Source organism: Pinus tabuliformis, chromosome 5_2 (genome assembly GCF_031772625.1).
Source record: "Pinus tabuliformis cultivar Carrire ecotype Pingquan chromosome 5_2, CPIR1, whole genome shotgun sequence".
Classification (NCBI taxonomy): Eukaryota; Viridiplantae; Streptophyta; class Pinopsida; order Pinales; family Pinaceae; genus Pinus; species Pinus tabuliformis.
In genome coordinates, this window is record NC_142306.1 from 279,409,843 (window position 1) to 279,428,180 (window position 18,338).

The window sequence follows — 18,338 nt, forward strand, 5'->3', positions numbered from 1 at the left end:
TTCTACCCTCCCTCATTTCTGAGAACCAAGGTGGTTTTGTTCCTAAGAGGCAAATCGCCGACAATGTAATCCTCATCCAAGAAGCTATCCAAAGCAGTATCTCTAGGAAAGAAAAGGGCATGATACTGAAGTTGGACATGGCCAATGCTTTCGATCGAGTCAATCATTCCTTTCTCCAAGCCATCCTCAAAAAGCTTGGCATATCTGAGTTGTTCATAAGCAGGGTGAGGGAGTGCATATCAGACAATTGGACTGCTCCCCTCATAAATGGAAGACCAAGCCCAGCCTTCAAAAGCTCAAGGGGTCTAAGACAAGGGTGCCCGCTCTCTCCCTTCCTTTTTATTCTCATGGCGGAAGCCCTCAGCTCGAAGTTGGAAAACTTGAGGAGGAAAAAAGAAATAACGGGGATTGAAATTGTCAGAGGGCTGAAAGGAATAAATCACTCCCTGTTCGCGGACGACACCCTCCTCATAGGAGGTGCCTCTTGCATTATGGCGAGGAGATTTAAAAAAGTCTTGGATCTTTTCCTTCTTGCCTCGGGAGGCAAGCTAAACAATAATAAATGTATGTTATACGCCTGGAATGTCCCTAACCACATCATCCATCGCATATCTCTTATCTTGGAAATTCCGGCTCAGCTGAATTGGTCCCACTTCATGTATCTGGGGCTTCCTTTGGCCAAAGAGACAATCAAATCAGGGATTTGGGTCAAAATCATTGAAAAGCTCAGAGGCAAATTACAGTTGTGGGGAGTGCACTGGTTAAACTTAGCTGGCAGGTCGACCCTAATCAAGTCCATCCTCACCTCTCTCCCCATCTATCAGTTCGCCATAGCTCTTGCCCCTGCCAGTGTTCACAAACACATGGAACTAATAATCCGCAGCTTCCTGTGGCAAGGAGGCAAGCAGAATACCAAGAAGTTCAGCTTGGTTAAGTGGGACAAAGTTATCCTCCCTGTGGAAAAAGGAGGGTTGGGAATAAGGGTCCCAAGGCTGGCTAACCTAGCATTGGGCTTCAAGCTCATATGGAGGATCCTAAATGAAAAAGGGGCATGGTGGACTACTATAGTAAAGAAGAAATACCTGAATGGCCAAAACAGTAACATCCTCACTGAAAACATTATAGAAAGACATGGTACCCCAACCTGGAATCTGATCAAGAAAACGCTCCCCCTCTTCAAACCTTTCATCTCGTGCGCTCCAGGGAATGGCAGGGAGGTTAATATTTGGAATGACAGAATCATGGGGTCCCAGGCGAGGGGCACAATCCGCCATCTGCATCCTCTCCATCGGTGGATGGATGAAGCGAATTACACTTCTCTCTTTGACATTTCTCTATGGGATCAGGACTGCTGGGCAGGCTGGACCCCCCTCAATCTCCCCATGGACTTAGCAAAGCTTTGGAATGAGCTCAAGAGCTCACTAAGTGGCTCAGCCCCCATCAACAAAAGGAAGGAGGACAAGTTCGTTTGGGATCCTAATGGAGGAAATTATTCAGTTAAAGAAGGTTACAAAGCCCTCCAGGATATCTCAGAAGCTAACAATTGGCCTTTGTTCAAGGCTGTCTGGCGCCCTGAATGCCTTCCCAAGATTAAATTTTTCAATTGGACTCTCCTGCATGGCAAAATTTTAACAGCTGAGAACCTCAGAAAGAGAGGTATACAGGGTCCTTCCATGTGTTGTTTGTGCAGACTAGCTGAAGAAACCATCAACCACCTCTTCCTTGAATGCCCGATTTCTAAATCTTGTTGGCATCTCCTCTCGGGCGCAATCTCCTCCGAAATCCTCCCCACCCAGATCTCGACTCTTCACAAAAACTGGGCTAGAAGAATACATCAACCTAAAAAAGGAAATCTGATAGGGCACAGGATCTGGAACAGCATCCCTGCAAACCTGAGTTGGCAAATTTGGATTGCTCGTAACAAGTGCATCTTCAATAACGAAAAACCATCCATAACAGGTATTGTAGCTAAAACTATAGCCTTCACGGCTGAGTATTTCGAAGCAACAGGGATCAACCAGAAAGACATGGAGGTTGCGGATGATAGGCTTAAGGAATGGCTGAGCAAATTCAACCTCAATTCAAGTCCTTATGTTTATATCCGAAAAAGAAATGATAGCCAGAATTGGAAGCTGCGTGGTACTGAAGAGGAAATCAACAACTGGTTAAAAAGCCAAAGGAGGCCTATCCTGTACTTCGATGGGGCTTCAAAAAAGAATCCGGGACAAGCCGGGGCAGGCGGGATCATAAAGGATCCGCAGGGGAATACTATGGTTTCTTTCGAATGGGGTTTAGGCCATTTGACTAACAACAAAGCAGAGGCCTATGGCCTTCTTCTGGGCACGTCTATCTTAAAGAACCTCGGCCTCCACAACCCCCTCATCCTAGGTGACTCAGCCATTACAATCGCTGCCATGTCCACAGGGAGAGATTTTAATCAACAGGCCCTTAACAACATCAAAATCCGAGTCATGGAGAATATCAGAGATTTAGGTGAGGTGACATTCAAACATATCCTCAGGAACTTCAACAAAGATGCAGACCAGCAAGCGAACCAGGCGGTTAGAAGGGAACTGGGTCAAGTCAGGGAGAATAGTTTCATCTATGTCAGGGATATTCCGTAGCATCAAGCCTCTCGCAGTCCCGAGTCACTTCAGGCAGCAAGGAAATCTGATCGTATCTCCTCCAAGATCACAAAGTAGCACTATCGGGCACCTGAGCGGATCTCTTCCTCCTCGGGCCTCCAATTCAATCACCTTTCTCAGAAAATGTGTGACTTCTCGTCCTTCCGAGGCAGACACTCTCTGCGTCATCAGTAGAACCCATACCTCCCCCACGAGTTTTGACAGCAGGGTAATCATCGCCCTTGACCGTTTCCTCCTCACCCTTGGGCACATTCAGCTTTCCTCCATCAGCGCCATCGACCTTCTTCCCTCTTTAAATATTGGGCATGCCCTCGACTCCTCGCCAGACTGTGATCAAGTCTTAAGAGCTCTCTTAATCTCTTGGTGCATCGCAGATGATTTTCCTCCGCCAAAGCCTCGGCTCTTTAGAGACCTCAGGGTAAGACTTTCTCATCTGTTTCTGTTGCCTACTAACAGTGGTCCTTGTTTTTTTAGCAGTAACTGGAAGCAGGTAAGGATAGCCCGCTCTCTATTAAAGCTTCAGCTCTTCAGAAGCCTTGTCCCTTCCACCACGTTCCCTGGCCCCCCCATCAACAGCACGACCTCTGGTTTTATCCTGAGAGCACCGCCCCTCTGTCTAAAGCCACAGCACTCCCGCAGTCAAGCTCCTCTCACAGCAGTACCTGTCTCTTTAATCAACAGCGAATCCTCTGACTTCATTCATCAGGCCAAAACGATGGAGGACAAGCAAGGCCAGCCTTCCAAACAGGGCCCAAACAAAGACCCTATGGCGAATCTCTTCAACAGCAAAGAATGCAATATGTGCATTGCACATACTGTTATGATCAACAGCATTAAAAAACAGCTAAAAGAATTAACAGAGGACTACCATGCAGATAGAGAATCCAAAAGAAAGAAGCTGGGGAAACGAAAAAAGGAGATTGAAGATCTGAAGGACCGCTGCATTCACATGGAGGCGGTAATTGATCATCTCCGCACTCTCACTGAAAGCAACCAGGCAGAAGCATCGACTAGAGCCAGCGCCCAGAAGGATGATTCGGTCACTCCACACTTTCCGTGATTTATGCATTGCAAATTTGTTTTGTTAGTAGGATCCTATGTAAGGCAGTATAGCCGTTTACTTTCAACTTTGTTTACAATCACGAGAAGCAACGAGGATTGCGGGTCTGTGTACCCGATTTTGTGCCTCTGCTCTCATACTCTTCCTCATTATGTAATAGCACTTCTTTCAGAAAGTTTTTTTTAATATATGAGTAGCCGACATTGTAAAAAAAAAAAAAAATAGATTCTTTATGATGGCATATCTGATAGCAACCCTCGTGTCAAGCCATGTGTTTAACGACTTACCTTGTAATCCTAAATTCAATTTTAGTGAGGAACTAATGCAATTTTGGTATCGTATATTGTGGAAGCATGCAACTTCTTTAAATTTTTGTTTAGTTCAAGTTGTCTTTGTAAAAAAATATATATTACATGATAGCTAGAAAAGAGCCTCCTCAAATATCTACAAAGGCTCAAGTTTTTCTATATGGAAAATGGGAGCATGAAAAAAGAGAAAATAATACAAAAATTTGAACTTATGGTTTTGAAGACAAGCAATTGTTGTTGCCAAAACTTGTTCTAGATAGATATTTTGTTCTTGATGTCTGCAGGAAATTCCATCATTGGCTAGTTATATTTGAACAGAAAAAAGAAAAAATAATTTATTTATTTTCCATTCACTGCTGGAGAAGTCACTATGAAGAATACGGATCATGCCACTAATCTTGCAAAGTCTTTAGATCCTTTTAACTTAAGTAAAGTTGAAATCGTTAAAGCCTTTGATCCAAAAGGTTTTTCTAAAGGTCACCTAGAGTCCATTATATATGAGAGCTTGTTTCCAACTACTAAAGAGCGAAGAGAGGAAAGTCAAAATGCACCAACAAAAAATCAAGAATTGTTAATAGATGTTGAAGAAATCGTTGAAGAGAGCGTGGGCATGGGAGGAAGATACAAGAAAAGAGGCACAAAACCTACAAGGAAATCTAAATCTTGCACACACGGTACCGGTATGAGTTCATCTACCTGTCAAAAATGGAGAAAAACTACTGCAAGTGAAAGAATGGTTCATGGTGGGCTATCAAATGGAGGGGATGATGAAGAGCCTCCTCATAGAGTCACTCTAGATAGAGCACACATGATTGAATCAGCCAGATCCAAGAGTCTACGTAAAAAAAGGAACATTGAAGAGATTTTGGACATGGAAGTTGATAGTGTTATACTACCTGATTGGGTTAGTACTTATTTGCAAGAAAACCAAAAAATGATGGAGCAAATTGCTGGAGAGTTCACTACTTTCGATGATTACTCTTTCATATTTCAAAATGAAAATTATGACAGGGGCAGTAAAATATTAAGGATTGAAAGAGTACAAGCTCGCAACAAAAAGGTTATTGATCGAGTAGAAATGGATGTTTATTTTTTTGGGGCTGGAACGATAGGGCTTATGAAATTGCATCAAGCTACTAGTGACGTGCTTGCAGAGTCTATTAGCCAGCGAGAAGCAAAAAATATGAAACTCAAATCAAGAATAAAAGAGCTAGAATATGCTCTAGACCTAGATCCTTTGTTGATGACTCCATTAGCAATACATGCACCACCATTGGCAATTTCTATACTCAAAACATCCCATAGATTTGAGAAATCGGTCAACTTCCTTAATGCAGTGAAATCGTTTATTATCAATAATATATCTGAAACATTGTTAATTATTGAATATGCATGGTAAGCAACTTTCGATCTGCAACATTTATGGCAAAGGATTAATTCATATATCGAGTGGGTCAAAAATGAGCTCGATGGAGACAGGGAATTTGTAGACAATGACTTATTAAATTTTTGTCATAATCTTGATTTACTGTCACATCTAAAGAAAGAGAAATAAGGACTTCCTAATGTAGATCGAATAAAGAAAATCAAAGTTGCATGGTTTGAGAGAATCAGAATGTTAGAGGACATTACTTTTGAATGTGGAAGCATAAAAAGTGGAAGAGTTGATGTGTATGTCAAGGTGGTAGAAATTGTTTTGGATTTAAATGGTCTGTGCATTACATATGAGTCTAGATTAATTTCAAAGGAAATATTGATGGTTGAATTAGAGATGCTAAAATAATCAAAGGAAACATAATTCAATAATATAATTGATTTTACTACAGAGGAAATTAGTAAATGGCCAATTACTTTTGTTAGTGTTAACTAGAAGTAGTCTGCCTTGGCTTCGGAATTGCAAGAAGAAGCTAGGGAGATTGAGGAGGATATATTCAATGAACATGTGAAATAGGATATTACTATCGCTCCGATTAAAGATTTCATTGAAGCTAAAGTAAAAGAATTCCTTGGAGAAATTGTGATTGTGAAAGTAGCTAGTAGTCAAACAATGACGAACTATGTTGTTGTATATTGTAAGTGTTTTAAAAGCTTCGAACATTCATTTTTTTGTTTATGGTGTTTAGTTATTCAAGTTTCTTGGGTAAGTTATCATGAACTAATCTAATTCCTGAATGTAGTTTCTTGTTTTTCATTGCAGGTGCCTTTTTTATATTACAGTTCAAGGGAGCCTAATCCCAGTCCTCATTGGGATGAATGAATTTAATTTTGCGATCTAATTATCAATATTTTGATAAGTGATTTATGGAACAAATATTATTGTCAAGACCATGACTCTATAATCAATCCTTATTTCAATTATGATTACTAAGTGTTCTAATTCTCGTTCTATTTACCAATTATGTAAAGAATTCTAAGGTCATGTTTTGCATGAGATGTTGCATATGTCTAAATTTTGTGACATTGTGCAAAACACTAATTGAACATATGTTCTCCAGTATTTTCTTTGAGCTTTTATATATTAGCTAATGTTTTGTAATTTATGATAATCAAAATGAATTTCTAAATACTCTATTATAATACTAAGACAGTTTACGATTTTTGTCAAGAATTCTTTGATAATGTTTTGCATATGAGCTTGTATAGTGTTCTTCAAGAATATTTATTAAACATAAGTTTATGGGTGTATACATTTGAGCTTTTAAATTGTATGTAATGGCTTGTAATTGATGACACTGAAAATGAACTTTTAGCAAGAGTTTGGTTCTCGGATATTTGTTCTATCTATAATGTTTATTTTAACCATAGCTATGGTGATTGGCATTTGAATCTTAATATTTTTTTTGTTACTATAACTTTGTTGGTTATTGTTGAAGGCATGTCAAGCACAAATACAGATTACTTTGTTCTAGTTTTGATTTTGTTTACTAGTTTTGTGTAGAATTCTAAGATAATGTTTTTGCATAAGTTTACGAGGATATACTTTGATCTTTTATATGATATCTAGTGTTGTTTTTATATTTGAATTTACTAGTTTTCGATCTATGTTTGTGTGGCATGAATAAATTAGGAGTAAGACTATACTACTGTGTGCTTTTACAATTGTGCAAGAAACCAAATGATAGTTATTCCTTTAATTCGACAGATTCTTTATGTGTGTACATTGTTTATATTTGCACAAACTTTAGCTTGTCACATGTCTGTACATACTCACAATTGCATATCTCGACACATTTTTCTCTTCATAGACTTTTCTAGAGCACTTATATCCATCAAAATCCAATCTAAGCATGCTCTTTCTTTGTTTTTTTGTGCATGTCTCCAAAGTTTTAATTCTCGTGCTATTTGACATATGTGAAATGTAACATACACTTAATCAATCTTCTGCAGTGGGCACTATCATTTATTTTAAAATTAATTGAGGTTTAATCGAGGCATAATCAGGACGTTGTTCAAGTGCTTAATGGCATTTGTGATGACACATTGTGTAATGATCATTCTGTGGTGTCTGGAAATGCGAAAAAAAAACCTTTCATTATGTGCATCAAATATTTCTTTGTGCGAAGTGTGAAAGAAGCTCATATATAATCTTCATAACTATGTAGAGTACGGAAGTGTTGAGGAAGAAATGAAGGGGTGGGGAGCTAAACAGAATGTGGAGGAAGAATCTTGATAAGGTAGATATGATGTGTAGAGTGTGGAAGAATCTTTCTCCCTCTGCATCTCATTTCATAAGTCGATCATGATTCAAGACACAACCAAGTTATCACATATAGCTTAGTGTTACGATTGGTATTGTGTTCAATGGAACTGGGGCTAGATTTTGTTATGATAATTCTTATATGCTTTTTGAATATTCTCATTAAAAAATCCATCTCATTAATAAATAATATTGATCTTATGTTTCCAAAATGAAAATTTGGTGACACGTCACTTATGAATATCACTAACGACGACTAGAAGAATTTTTTATAAGAGAATCGTTGAAGATAATTGATATTTGTTTGTATGGAATATTTGCACACGGAAATAGAATGAAAGATGCTTGAACAATTTGGTTTTTCTTCTACAAATCGCGAATAATAATTTTGATTGAGCAGGTAAATGCATCCATGTATATAAATAATTGTGCATAAGCTTTTACATTTGCAGAGTGCGAAAGTGCAAAGAAAACCACACACAATAAAAGCTCTTCATGTTCTACATACTAAATTACCTCGATTCCATTTAATCCAACTGCTTCATATGAATATCATTACACGCAATGTGGGGTACGTTTGCAAAAACAACTCTGGATCGATGTAAAGAAATTACAGTATTAACTCATGAGTAATCTTTGCAGAGATCCAAATAAGTCTAGGATTGAATGACCTTCGAATCTATGGATACTAAGAATAATGATATGTATTTAGCATTAGACAAACTATAGAAAAATACAAAGTGTTTGTTAATGCTAAAAGCTCCAATTGCAATTCTTATTGATTTTTTGAGCTTTGTTTCTACTTTTTATTATTGAAATTGTTAAAACTTGTGTTCACAAATTTAAGTCCCCGCAAAAATAATACATCAATTTCATGTGACATACGAAAGAAAATTTTGTTATGCGAAGTGAGGAGATGCGTATGTGCGGAAGAAACACAATCAAAGCTTGTTTTGCATATTCGCACTTCAAAGAAATATATTTTGTATTGCTTGTGAAATATATTTTATAGAATCTTGATCCAACGGGCATCAGAAGTCAAGCGTTGATTCGTCCAACTTGTTTCTTCTTGGCATGGAAGTCTCCCTGGCTTTCATTGTGTGGAGCATGGAGATGGATTCACACACTGCACTTTCTTTTTTCCGCGTCTGCACATTGAAAGCGAACAAACTATTACACTAGTGATATGTCAAATTGTGGTAATAGGGTAATCCCATTATGAATATGTGGAAGAGTGGGTGTGCAGAGCAAGGAACAGGTGTGGTTTTGCGCAGTTACGGAAGGAGCACAATGGTATCTTTTCTTTCAAATCCATACTCCTCACAACTTCCTCTGCTTCTTCGCACTTTGAATGGTAATTGTTCGTTGATACATTATTCGGAGTGATTAATATTAAGTGGCTTCGATCGTTTAAAACTTAGTATTGTGCGGAATGAAGGTGTGCGAGAACTGTGCAAAGGGAGAATGCATGCGAAAGTGCAGAACTTTACGGCAGAAAGATTGTGTTTGTTATTGTGCGTACTTGTTATTTGACACAAATCACAAATTAACAAAGATCATAAATACAATACGAATTTTTAAATCCATGTTATTGTGTTTTTTTAACTGGTTCTTCATCATAGTGATCATTATCATCATTACTTTTTATATGCGTTTCACATGCGTATGCATCCTTGTTTTGATCAGAGACCGCAATATTTTACAATGATTCAATTTTATTTAAAATAAAGCTTACCATCTTGGAATTTCATTAATGAAATCAACATTGCTTTGAATTTCCCATTACAGTTTACACATAATCATGATAACACTTGGAATTTCAATGTCAAATGCATCATATAAAATGTTTACATATTTGTTAAGAAAGCCTAATGTTTCCAATTTTCCAATCTTAACATGTAACAACATCCACATTCTATGAAATTCAATAATACTGAATGCATATGAAAATACAGAGCATTGCATGAAAAAAATATTTGTTCCTTTCTTTGTGCACCCATTCTCTCGCATAACACTTCTTTCTCACATGCATTTAATTCACAAACGCAGTATCACAAATGCATATAGTATTTGACAGCATCTAATAAAACGGGTGTGCGAAAGAAATTTATCCATAGGAAATTTATGCGGATTACGACAACATTGTGAATGAAAGTTTCTATCACATTACGAATTTAAGTTTTTGTTCCTTGATCTGCACATCCATTCTCTCGTACAACACTTGTTTCTCACACGCAAAAAAAAATACACTTCATTTAATATTGGATACTAAATTTTTGCTTAAAGTTTTAACAATTTCATGTATATGGAATAAAGTTCCCTGTGTAACATCGTCCCACATTATTAATTAATTAATAATATATATTGTTGTGTGGGAGAGACATGTGTGGAAGGAGGATCGAAACAATGTCGAAAAAAGTATTTGTTCCTTTCTCCACACACTCATTCTCCCGCACAGCATTACTTGTTCACGCATATTAAAAAGACACCTAATTTAATATTGCATGAAAATAATAACTATTTAATGCACTAATATGTGTTTTGTCATTATTCAAGAATTCTTTGTTTCGCCAATCATTTCGGGTACGTTGACAATGTTGGATGCCACCAACAGCTAGGGGGTCTCCCCAGTGTGAAGTCCCAATTAGACCTCACACTATTTGGGATAAGATCCCCATTTGGTATATGGAACCATCTGCCACCATGAATGTTTTGCTCTTGGCTGTCAAATGAAAATATGTTAGAGTGAAGGCAAGAAAGAAGTGCCTGGACAATGGGAACAAGGTCAACCCAAGATTGACAAAATGCAAAAATAGATACAAGGAAGTCACAACAACCATAAGAAGAAGTATGACATGACAAGGATTAGTAATCCAAAACCACCTCAAACATACAAGAACAAGAACATTCCAGAGGTCAATTGCAAAGTAGTTCACAAAAAGTTACCAGCATGGTGTGGAATAAGTAAGCACATATTCAAAATAAAACCAGCATGGTGTGGAATAAGTAAGCACATCTTCAAAATAAAGCATACATGCAACAGCTACAAACTAGTCCATAACATATTGCATGTATGAAAGCACACATACAAATACAGGGAAAACACCAGACAATTGATATAACCACTGTGAGTAAGCATGGGAGTCAGTGCCAGAAATGGGGGACTTCTTATTATTGTTGCTACAAATACAAGCACATATCTTTTAATTCATCAAATCCCAATAGTGGAACATGGGCTACTCATGCCATTTTCTAATGCAAAATCCTAGTCTCACCCTAGATCACCCTACTAGCTACTAAGAGTTGAGTTCCTCTAGCTCTTCAAGCACAAATCAACTATGTACTCCTAGTCTAAGCTCAAGTGCTAAAGTCCCTTGAAATGAGGCATGAGGGTATACTTATATAGGTTAGGTGATTGTTTACCTTCTCCTGTGACCCTTTAGCTACCCTCATGACTCGTGAACTTCCTCACTTGTCTCTCACGCCTAATCATTGCTACATGCTCCAATAAGTCTCAGCATAGTTGTCAGCATTATGATGAGAAATATTTACATTATGATGAAAGAGAAGAGGAGGATGTAGAGGGTTCTTGGAAACCCTAGAATGCTTGTTGACAATGTGGTTACTAGGCCATGAGACAAAGTTGTGTGGTTCACTTGCTGAATTGAATGACCATGTACTGCTACTATACCTACCACCAAGGTTGACACAGTGCCTTGCGCAGCTATGTGGAGCCAATTTTCTTATTTGTTAAAACCCTAATTACACAGCTTCTTGTAAGAACCCTAGCTTTCTCCACGCAAATCAACATTTTGTTTCCTTGCCTCTACCTTTTGTGGTTGAGGCAACTTCAAGTGATCAAAAGCTTTCACATCACCTTCACCTTCAATGGTTCTCACCAAACCAAACCATAATATGTATCACGGGGGCTTCTTTGACATGTAGGGGTCTCCAATGTTGATATTTTCTACTTGATTGTAACCCTTATATTAAACCAACGCACCAATGAATGTGTGGCTTTGCTTTGATGTGTTATGGTTTCAGCCCTTTGGAACAATGAGTCTCCCTTTGGAAAACATGCTCCATAATCCTCATAAGCTTGTATCACACTCCAATTGGTAGCGAATTTTTTTAAATCACACATTCACACCCCATAATCCTACAAGCAGAGAGTCATCAATTAAAACTCAAGATGGACATATGGTGATAAGATAAGAAATAATTACTACAAATAAAATGAATTAATAAATGATCAATTTGAGGGGAAGAAAGAGTTTTTTTTCTCCTGAGTGTGGGTGATGGGTTTTTCATCATCATTTTATTTCATCCTTTTAACAAGGATATTTCCTTTTTAATTGTTGATCGCTTTATTATCCTCTCAGCACGTAGTCGCATCCTTAATATCCATGCAACTTTTAGTTTGTCCATATAACACTTTATAACGTTTCCCTTGTGCGTAGCCTTAAAGACATCAATCAACACATTTCTTATTTTAACGCAACCTTTGATGCAATATTCACCATGTGCCTTCATTACAGCACTTCACTTTCCATGATAACATTATTTCTAGCACATGTTGAGTTGTCATTACATCCATTACTGTTCAAGTCGCAGTTGGGAGGCACGACCTCAACCAAATCGCATTTTGCATATACGGATATGAGTTTTCCTTTGCATTGAGCTCGCATGTGATTGGACAGGTTGGAAGGTCGCATAGTGGGTGAGATCACATAAATCATTAACTTCCTTATGTGTGGTTTTGTGACTATGTGACTAGTCACTTTCCCATAATGTGATTTCCCTAGACACAATTCAAACTACGACTTGACTATAGGTTTCACCTTTTATTTTGAAATGTCCATCAGTTGCATTTTTTTGCGACTCTCCCCTTTTGAATATTGATATGTTGCATCATTGTTCTTTCATTCAATATAGATATCCCAAATTATCCCTAGTGTGTTGGAATAAGGGTGTTATTCCACATTATAAGCTTCATGGAGTGCATTGTATCCATATGTTAGAATCTGAGTTCGTTATGGCACTTTATCTGACATATTAAAGGTTGCCAAATCCAAAGAGTTTAGCCAACTCTGTGTTTGCCAAAATCCCTAGCTCTAAGAAAGATCCATCCAGAAATGCAGGTGGTAATCCATGTAGATTAATGTGCATGAATCAATGTTTGAAGATTGTTGCTCTTCAACTTTCATGATAAAATGAAAAATACCAAAAAAATATTCCATGTTTCTTTGCATAGGGCTATTTATGTTTCCAACAAATTGCACGAAGAAAAGATAATGAGAATGCCCAAAACTTCTCATTTTAGTGTACTGCCAATATTGAGAGTAGCCAACTACAATCTCTGAATTGGATTTTGAGGTTGAGATTACATTTCACCAACTTCGCAAGTTCCTTTTGATATTTTTGTTCTAGATATTTCTTTGTTTAGACAATCATTTAGAGACTTTTGTTGGCTTTGTGTGTGTCTCATGGGTCAAGAAACTACATTCAATGTCCCAAAATCCATTCTCTATTTGCTCTATTATTCATATAAAAAAAGATTATTTATTTGACTAGGTTGATCTTATTTCAAATGAATAGCTTTTCAGTTAGTGAATTTGTCCAAAAGGAATAGATTCTTCATGATGGCATATTTGATAACAGCCCTTGTCTTGACTCATGTCTTTCATGACTTTCCCCATAAATGTAAATTCAATTCTAATGAAGAACTAATGCAATTTTTGTATCCCATTGTATGGAAGCAAAAAATTGCTTTAAATTTTTATCTAATCCAAGATGTATTTGTAAAGCAAATCATTTACATGATAACTCGACAAGATCCCCATCAAATGTCTGCCCAAGCCCAAGTTTTCCTATGGAGAAAAGGGGTACACGAAGAAAGAGAAAATAATACAGTTATTCAAATTTATGGATTTAAAGGTAAACCACTATTACTTCCAAGAATTGTTATAGATAAGTATTTTGTTGTTGAAGTCTACAAACAATACCATGATTGGATAGTTAAATTTGAATAGAAAAAGAAAAAAAATGTTTCCTTTTCATTTAACATTGGATAAGTCACTACGAAGAATGCAGCTCATGTTGTAGAGCTTGCAAAGTCTTTGCATTGTTTTCATTTAAAATAAGCTAAAGCTCCTATAAGGCTTTGATCCAGAAGGCATATTTATCACACACCTACGTGTTGTTAAATACGAGAACTTGTTTATAAGAGTTGTAGAGAAAAGCGAAGAGAGTCGTAGTGCTCCAAGCAACAATCAAGAATTGATAATGAGTACTAGAGAAATTTTTGAAGAGGCGAACATCAGCACATAAACAAAGTATAAGAAAAGAGGCACAAACCCTCCGCAACAATCTTCACCTTGCACGTCTAATACCAGTCTGACTTCATCTTCCAGTCAAAGAAAAAGAAAGGATATTACAAATGCAAAATTGATTAACGATCAGTTGTCAACTGGCGGAGATGAAAAAGAGCCTCCTTGGAAATTCATTCCAGACAAAACGCACATCGCTGAATCAGCCAAATCTAAAAGTCCCCCAAAAACAACAAGCATTGAACAAGCTATGAACGTGGAAATTGAAAGCGTTATGCTACTTGATTGGGCTAGTACTTGTTTAGCATAAAAACATAAAATAATTAAGCAAATTTCCAAATAAGCTATGACTTTCAATGATCGCCTTATCATTTTGCAAGATGCAAACTATGACAAGGACAGTAAAAAATTGAAAATTGAAAAAGTAAAGGTCCAAATAAAAAAAGTTATTGATAAAGTAGAAACGAATGTTGATGTGTCTAGAATTCCAACCAATGGACTCATGAGATTGCATCAATCTAATAATAACACACTTGCAATGTCTATTGGCCAACAGGAAGCAGAGAACCTGATACTGAAAGCAAGAATAAAAGAGCTAGAAGATGCTCTAAGTCTGGGTACTTTGTTAACGACTCTACTGGAAATACGGACGCTACCATCTGCCATTTCTACTCCCAGCACATACCATGGACCTAATCGAGCTCTGAAACTCCTTAATGCAGTCAAATATCATATTATCACTAATATATGCCAAAGTTTAGAAATAAGTGAACATGCATGGAAAATAGCTTCTGATTTGCTACATTTAGCATAGGGAATTAACTCATTTTCTGATTTGGTTAAAACTAATGTTGACGAAGACAAGCATTTCGTTAAAAATGACTTACTTACTTTTAGTCAAAGGCTTGGTTTGTTGTCTGATCTAGACTAAAAAAATAGAGGACTCCCAAATGCTAATCAAATGAAGCAGATCAAAGCTAGATGGTCTAAAAGAATTAGCAGACTAGAAAAACATTATTTATGAATGTGAAAGCATAAAGAATTGATCTGAAAATGAGATCTTAGATTACTTTTAAGGTATTACAGACTCATGTGCATGGATTTGCCTATATTACTTAGTGCAATGAATCGATAAGATTGCGAATAACATATACAAGGAAGCAATTAAAGAAGCATAATAGACAAACACACATAACATAGCAAGTTTAATATGGAGTTCACACAAAACTCTTGGGCTACGTCTCCTAGTCTGGCCTTCAGTGGTGACCTCTCTATTATGTCTCCAAGAGCAGTGTTTTACAAAAGTGAGCTCAACTTGAGTCTCAACACACAGAAACAAAACAGTAGGAGTTTACTTGAATCCCTCAAGACTCTCTGAGTACACAGACTCGCTCTCTATCTCTATTTTCTCTCTATCTCAGCACTGCTTTCCTTTGTCTCTGTCATTCTATGGCTTTAAAGCTAATTGGCGCTTTTGTTTGTTTCCTCTTCTGGGCTTTCTGGCTTCCAGCCTCTGTCCGCTCAAATCCCCCTCTGAGCGTTAGCAATCATTGCTAAATGTCTTCAGAGATGGTGGCCACCTGTTCTGTAATGGAAAAACCATCGGCGCCATTCAAATCCTCAGAATAGTCATTCTCTATTTACACAAAGAAATACACTAAAACACGGGAAAATCCACCAATCTGTCATTTATCGGACTTCAAAAATCATTGAATCCACCCTAGATTCCTTTTGGGTCCACCTTTGGGTGCTATCACAAGTCATCGTTGATCCAACGGTTATTATCGATTTCAGGTGGCTTATGCGCCCAAAGGTTACCCGCCCGGAAAGGGTGGTTTTCTCTCTCCAGCGCCTAGCCACGTGGCGGCCAGTGTATGGGTTTGAGAGGAGCCCAACCAATACCACTTACCGCCTAAGGCCTGCCCGAAATCCCACTCATTTCGGAACTCAAAACACATCTCGTTGGGTATAAAAATCCTTTCGGGTCCGTTATATCACCCAATTCGTATTTCCTTTGTATTTGTAAAAATACATTAAAACACTGAAAATATCGTCGAATGGCTTTATGGTGGACTTCAAATAATATACATTTGCATTTATAAACCCTTTCGGGTATGGATTCATCGCATTGGGCGCATTCCCTTTGTATTTCGTTTATTTAACGAAAATGTGAAATACAAAGAAAAATCCCTTTTCTCAAAACTCAAAACATATTAAATTTCATCCATAATCCTATCAGGTCCGCTATCACAGTCGCATTTGTTATCGGCCCCGCTCCTTTGTGTTGCTTCAATGCGATATTGCGATATCGCAATCGCACATCGCATAGTCCTTGGGCCTTTGTATAAGTGATCCACTGTATTTTGCCGACGCGATATTGCGGGTTAATCTAGGCCCTCGATCTGCGCACTTGATTGACGGTCCTCGTTGACCCACGTTGATCGTTGTCACAACATTTATGTGGTAGCCTCCGATAGCCTCCACTTGCCATTGCCGATTGTGATATGCCAATCAAATCTGGACCGTTGATCGGCCAGATCCGACGGCTCCTGCGCATTGCTATCCAAGCCTCTGATAACTCTTTTTTTGGCCATTTCTTCATGTTTTTTAGGCCTGATAGTGTAATCCGCCATTTTTATAAATTCATCCTTTTGCGATAGCTTTTAATTTTGAAGACTTAGAGGGTTTTTAGGATCCATTTTGGATCACGCCTTCCCACTGAAAAAGATTTTGGACCACCAAAAGGTGGTTTTTAAGCATCAATCAAGTGAGGATACCGCTTCCTCACTTGTCCAATCTCTATCCATCTTGCACTGCTTGGTTTTGAACCCTTGAGTCCAATTCTTAGGTACTCAATATCCCCTCCGCGCGTAGTTCTCACCTTCCTGTCCAGAACTGTGTCTTCCTGCAACTCATTGAGATATTCAGGCATAAATGTAGGTTCACTTAAATAATTGTTCCATTTGCACATGCTTTCCTCTTACCAGATATATTTGTTTAAAAGACAAATTATAATTTATTTTGTTTACTCATTTTCCCTGGAATGTTGGAGCAAATAGTTCAAGAGAAGATGCCAGAATATCATAGTGAATGAGTTGAGTTGTTGGGCATTTTCATTACTGATATAAGCGACTTCCGCTAAAAATCAGGGTTCTTAATGTTTTGCATAAGATCTCTATGGATCTTAAGTTTTCGAAGATATGCTTTTAAATTTTATATTATATCTAATCTTTTGTTACTGATCACAATGAAAATGAATATTCAAGAACAATTTTGGATTTCAAATATATGTTTCGTGTATAGTATTTATTTTAATCATAGCTATGATGATTGGAATTTGAATCTCGATATAGTTTTGTTACTGTAATTGTGTTGCTTAATGTTTGATACTTATGCTTTAAGCTCCTATATTATATCATACATACATCTAACAAGAATACATAATAGAAATGTAGTTAAGAGTTTTTTTCATTTTAGTAATTATATTTGCTATGAAGTTCGAATAATGTTGAATGTTTTAATCTTTTAAATTTGTGTGAAGTGCGGCGATAAGGAAAAGGTTTTCAATGTGCTTCCCTTGTATCTCCCTATTTCGCATAATTAAAGCTTTTTCTGCATCTCGAAATGAAATTGATATATTGATTTTGTGCAACTTGGATTTCCACGTATATAGTTGCTCGATATTAAATGTTTTAATCTTAAGCAAAATGAGAACTTCTCATAAACGAAGCGTTATTATTCAAAAAATAACATCGCTTAGTGTTTGTCTCGTTTCTATTATTTAAATTGATTTAAGATTACGAAATAAGTCCTATCGAAGTAGCCGCTTTAAGGACTAGGTTAATTTTGTGCCCGGTGGAAGGATCAATGGCAAGGACCATCAGCGAGTGTCCATTAAAACCATTCACATAGAATAGTGATCTGTTCAAGACAAACTACATGCCATTGATAATTTGATCAAGGGAAACAAGGGTACCTGTGAATATCTCTGTAGTCAACTATATTTTGCTCTGAAATTCAAATTTTATGAGTTTTGGGAAAAGAGTATGTCAGGAGATTACAAAAAACCTACCACAAAACAAGGAAACTGTTGGGACCAAAGGGAAAAGAACTAGTGGAAACACCAGATAAAAACTTTCTCACCAATTGACAAATGGAACTGACTGTGACAAACTCCATCACCAATCCCACACTCATCAGTAGAGAAGAATCAGAATAAACCGAAGAAATTAAATGAAAGTAATGTAGCTTGAAATTTCTAACTAGTTCTAATTAAATTGATAGTGAAATAAAAAGGTA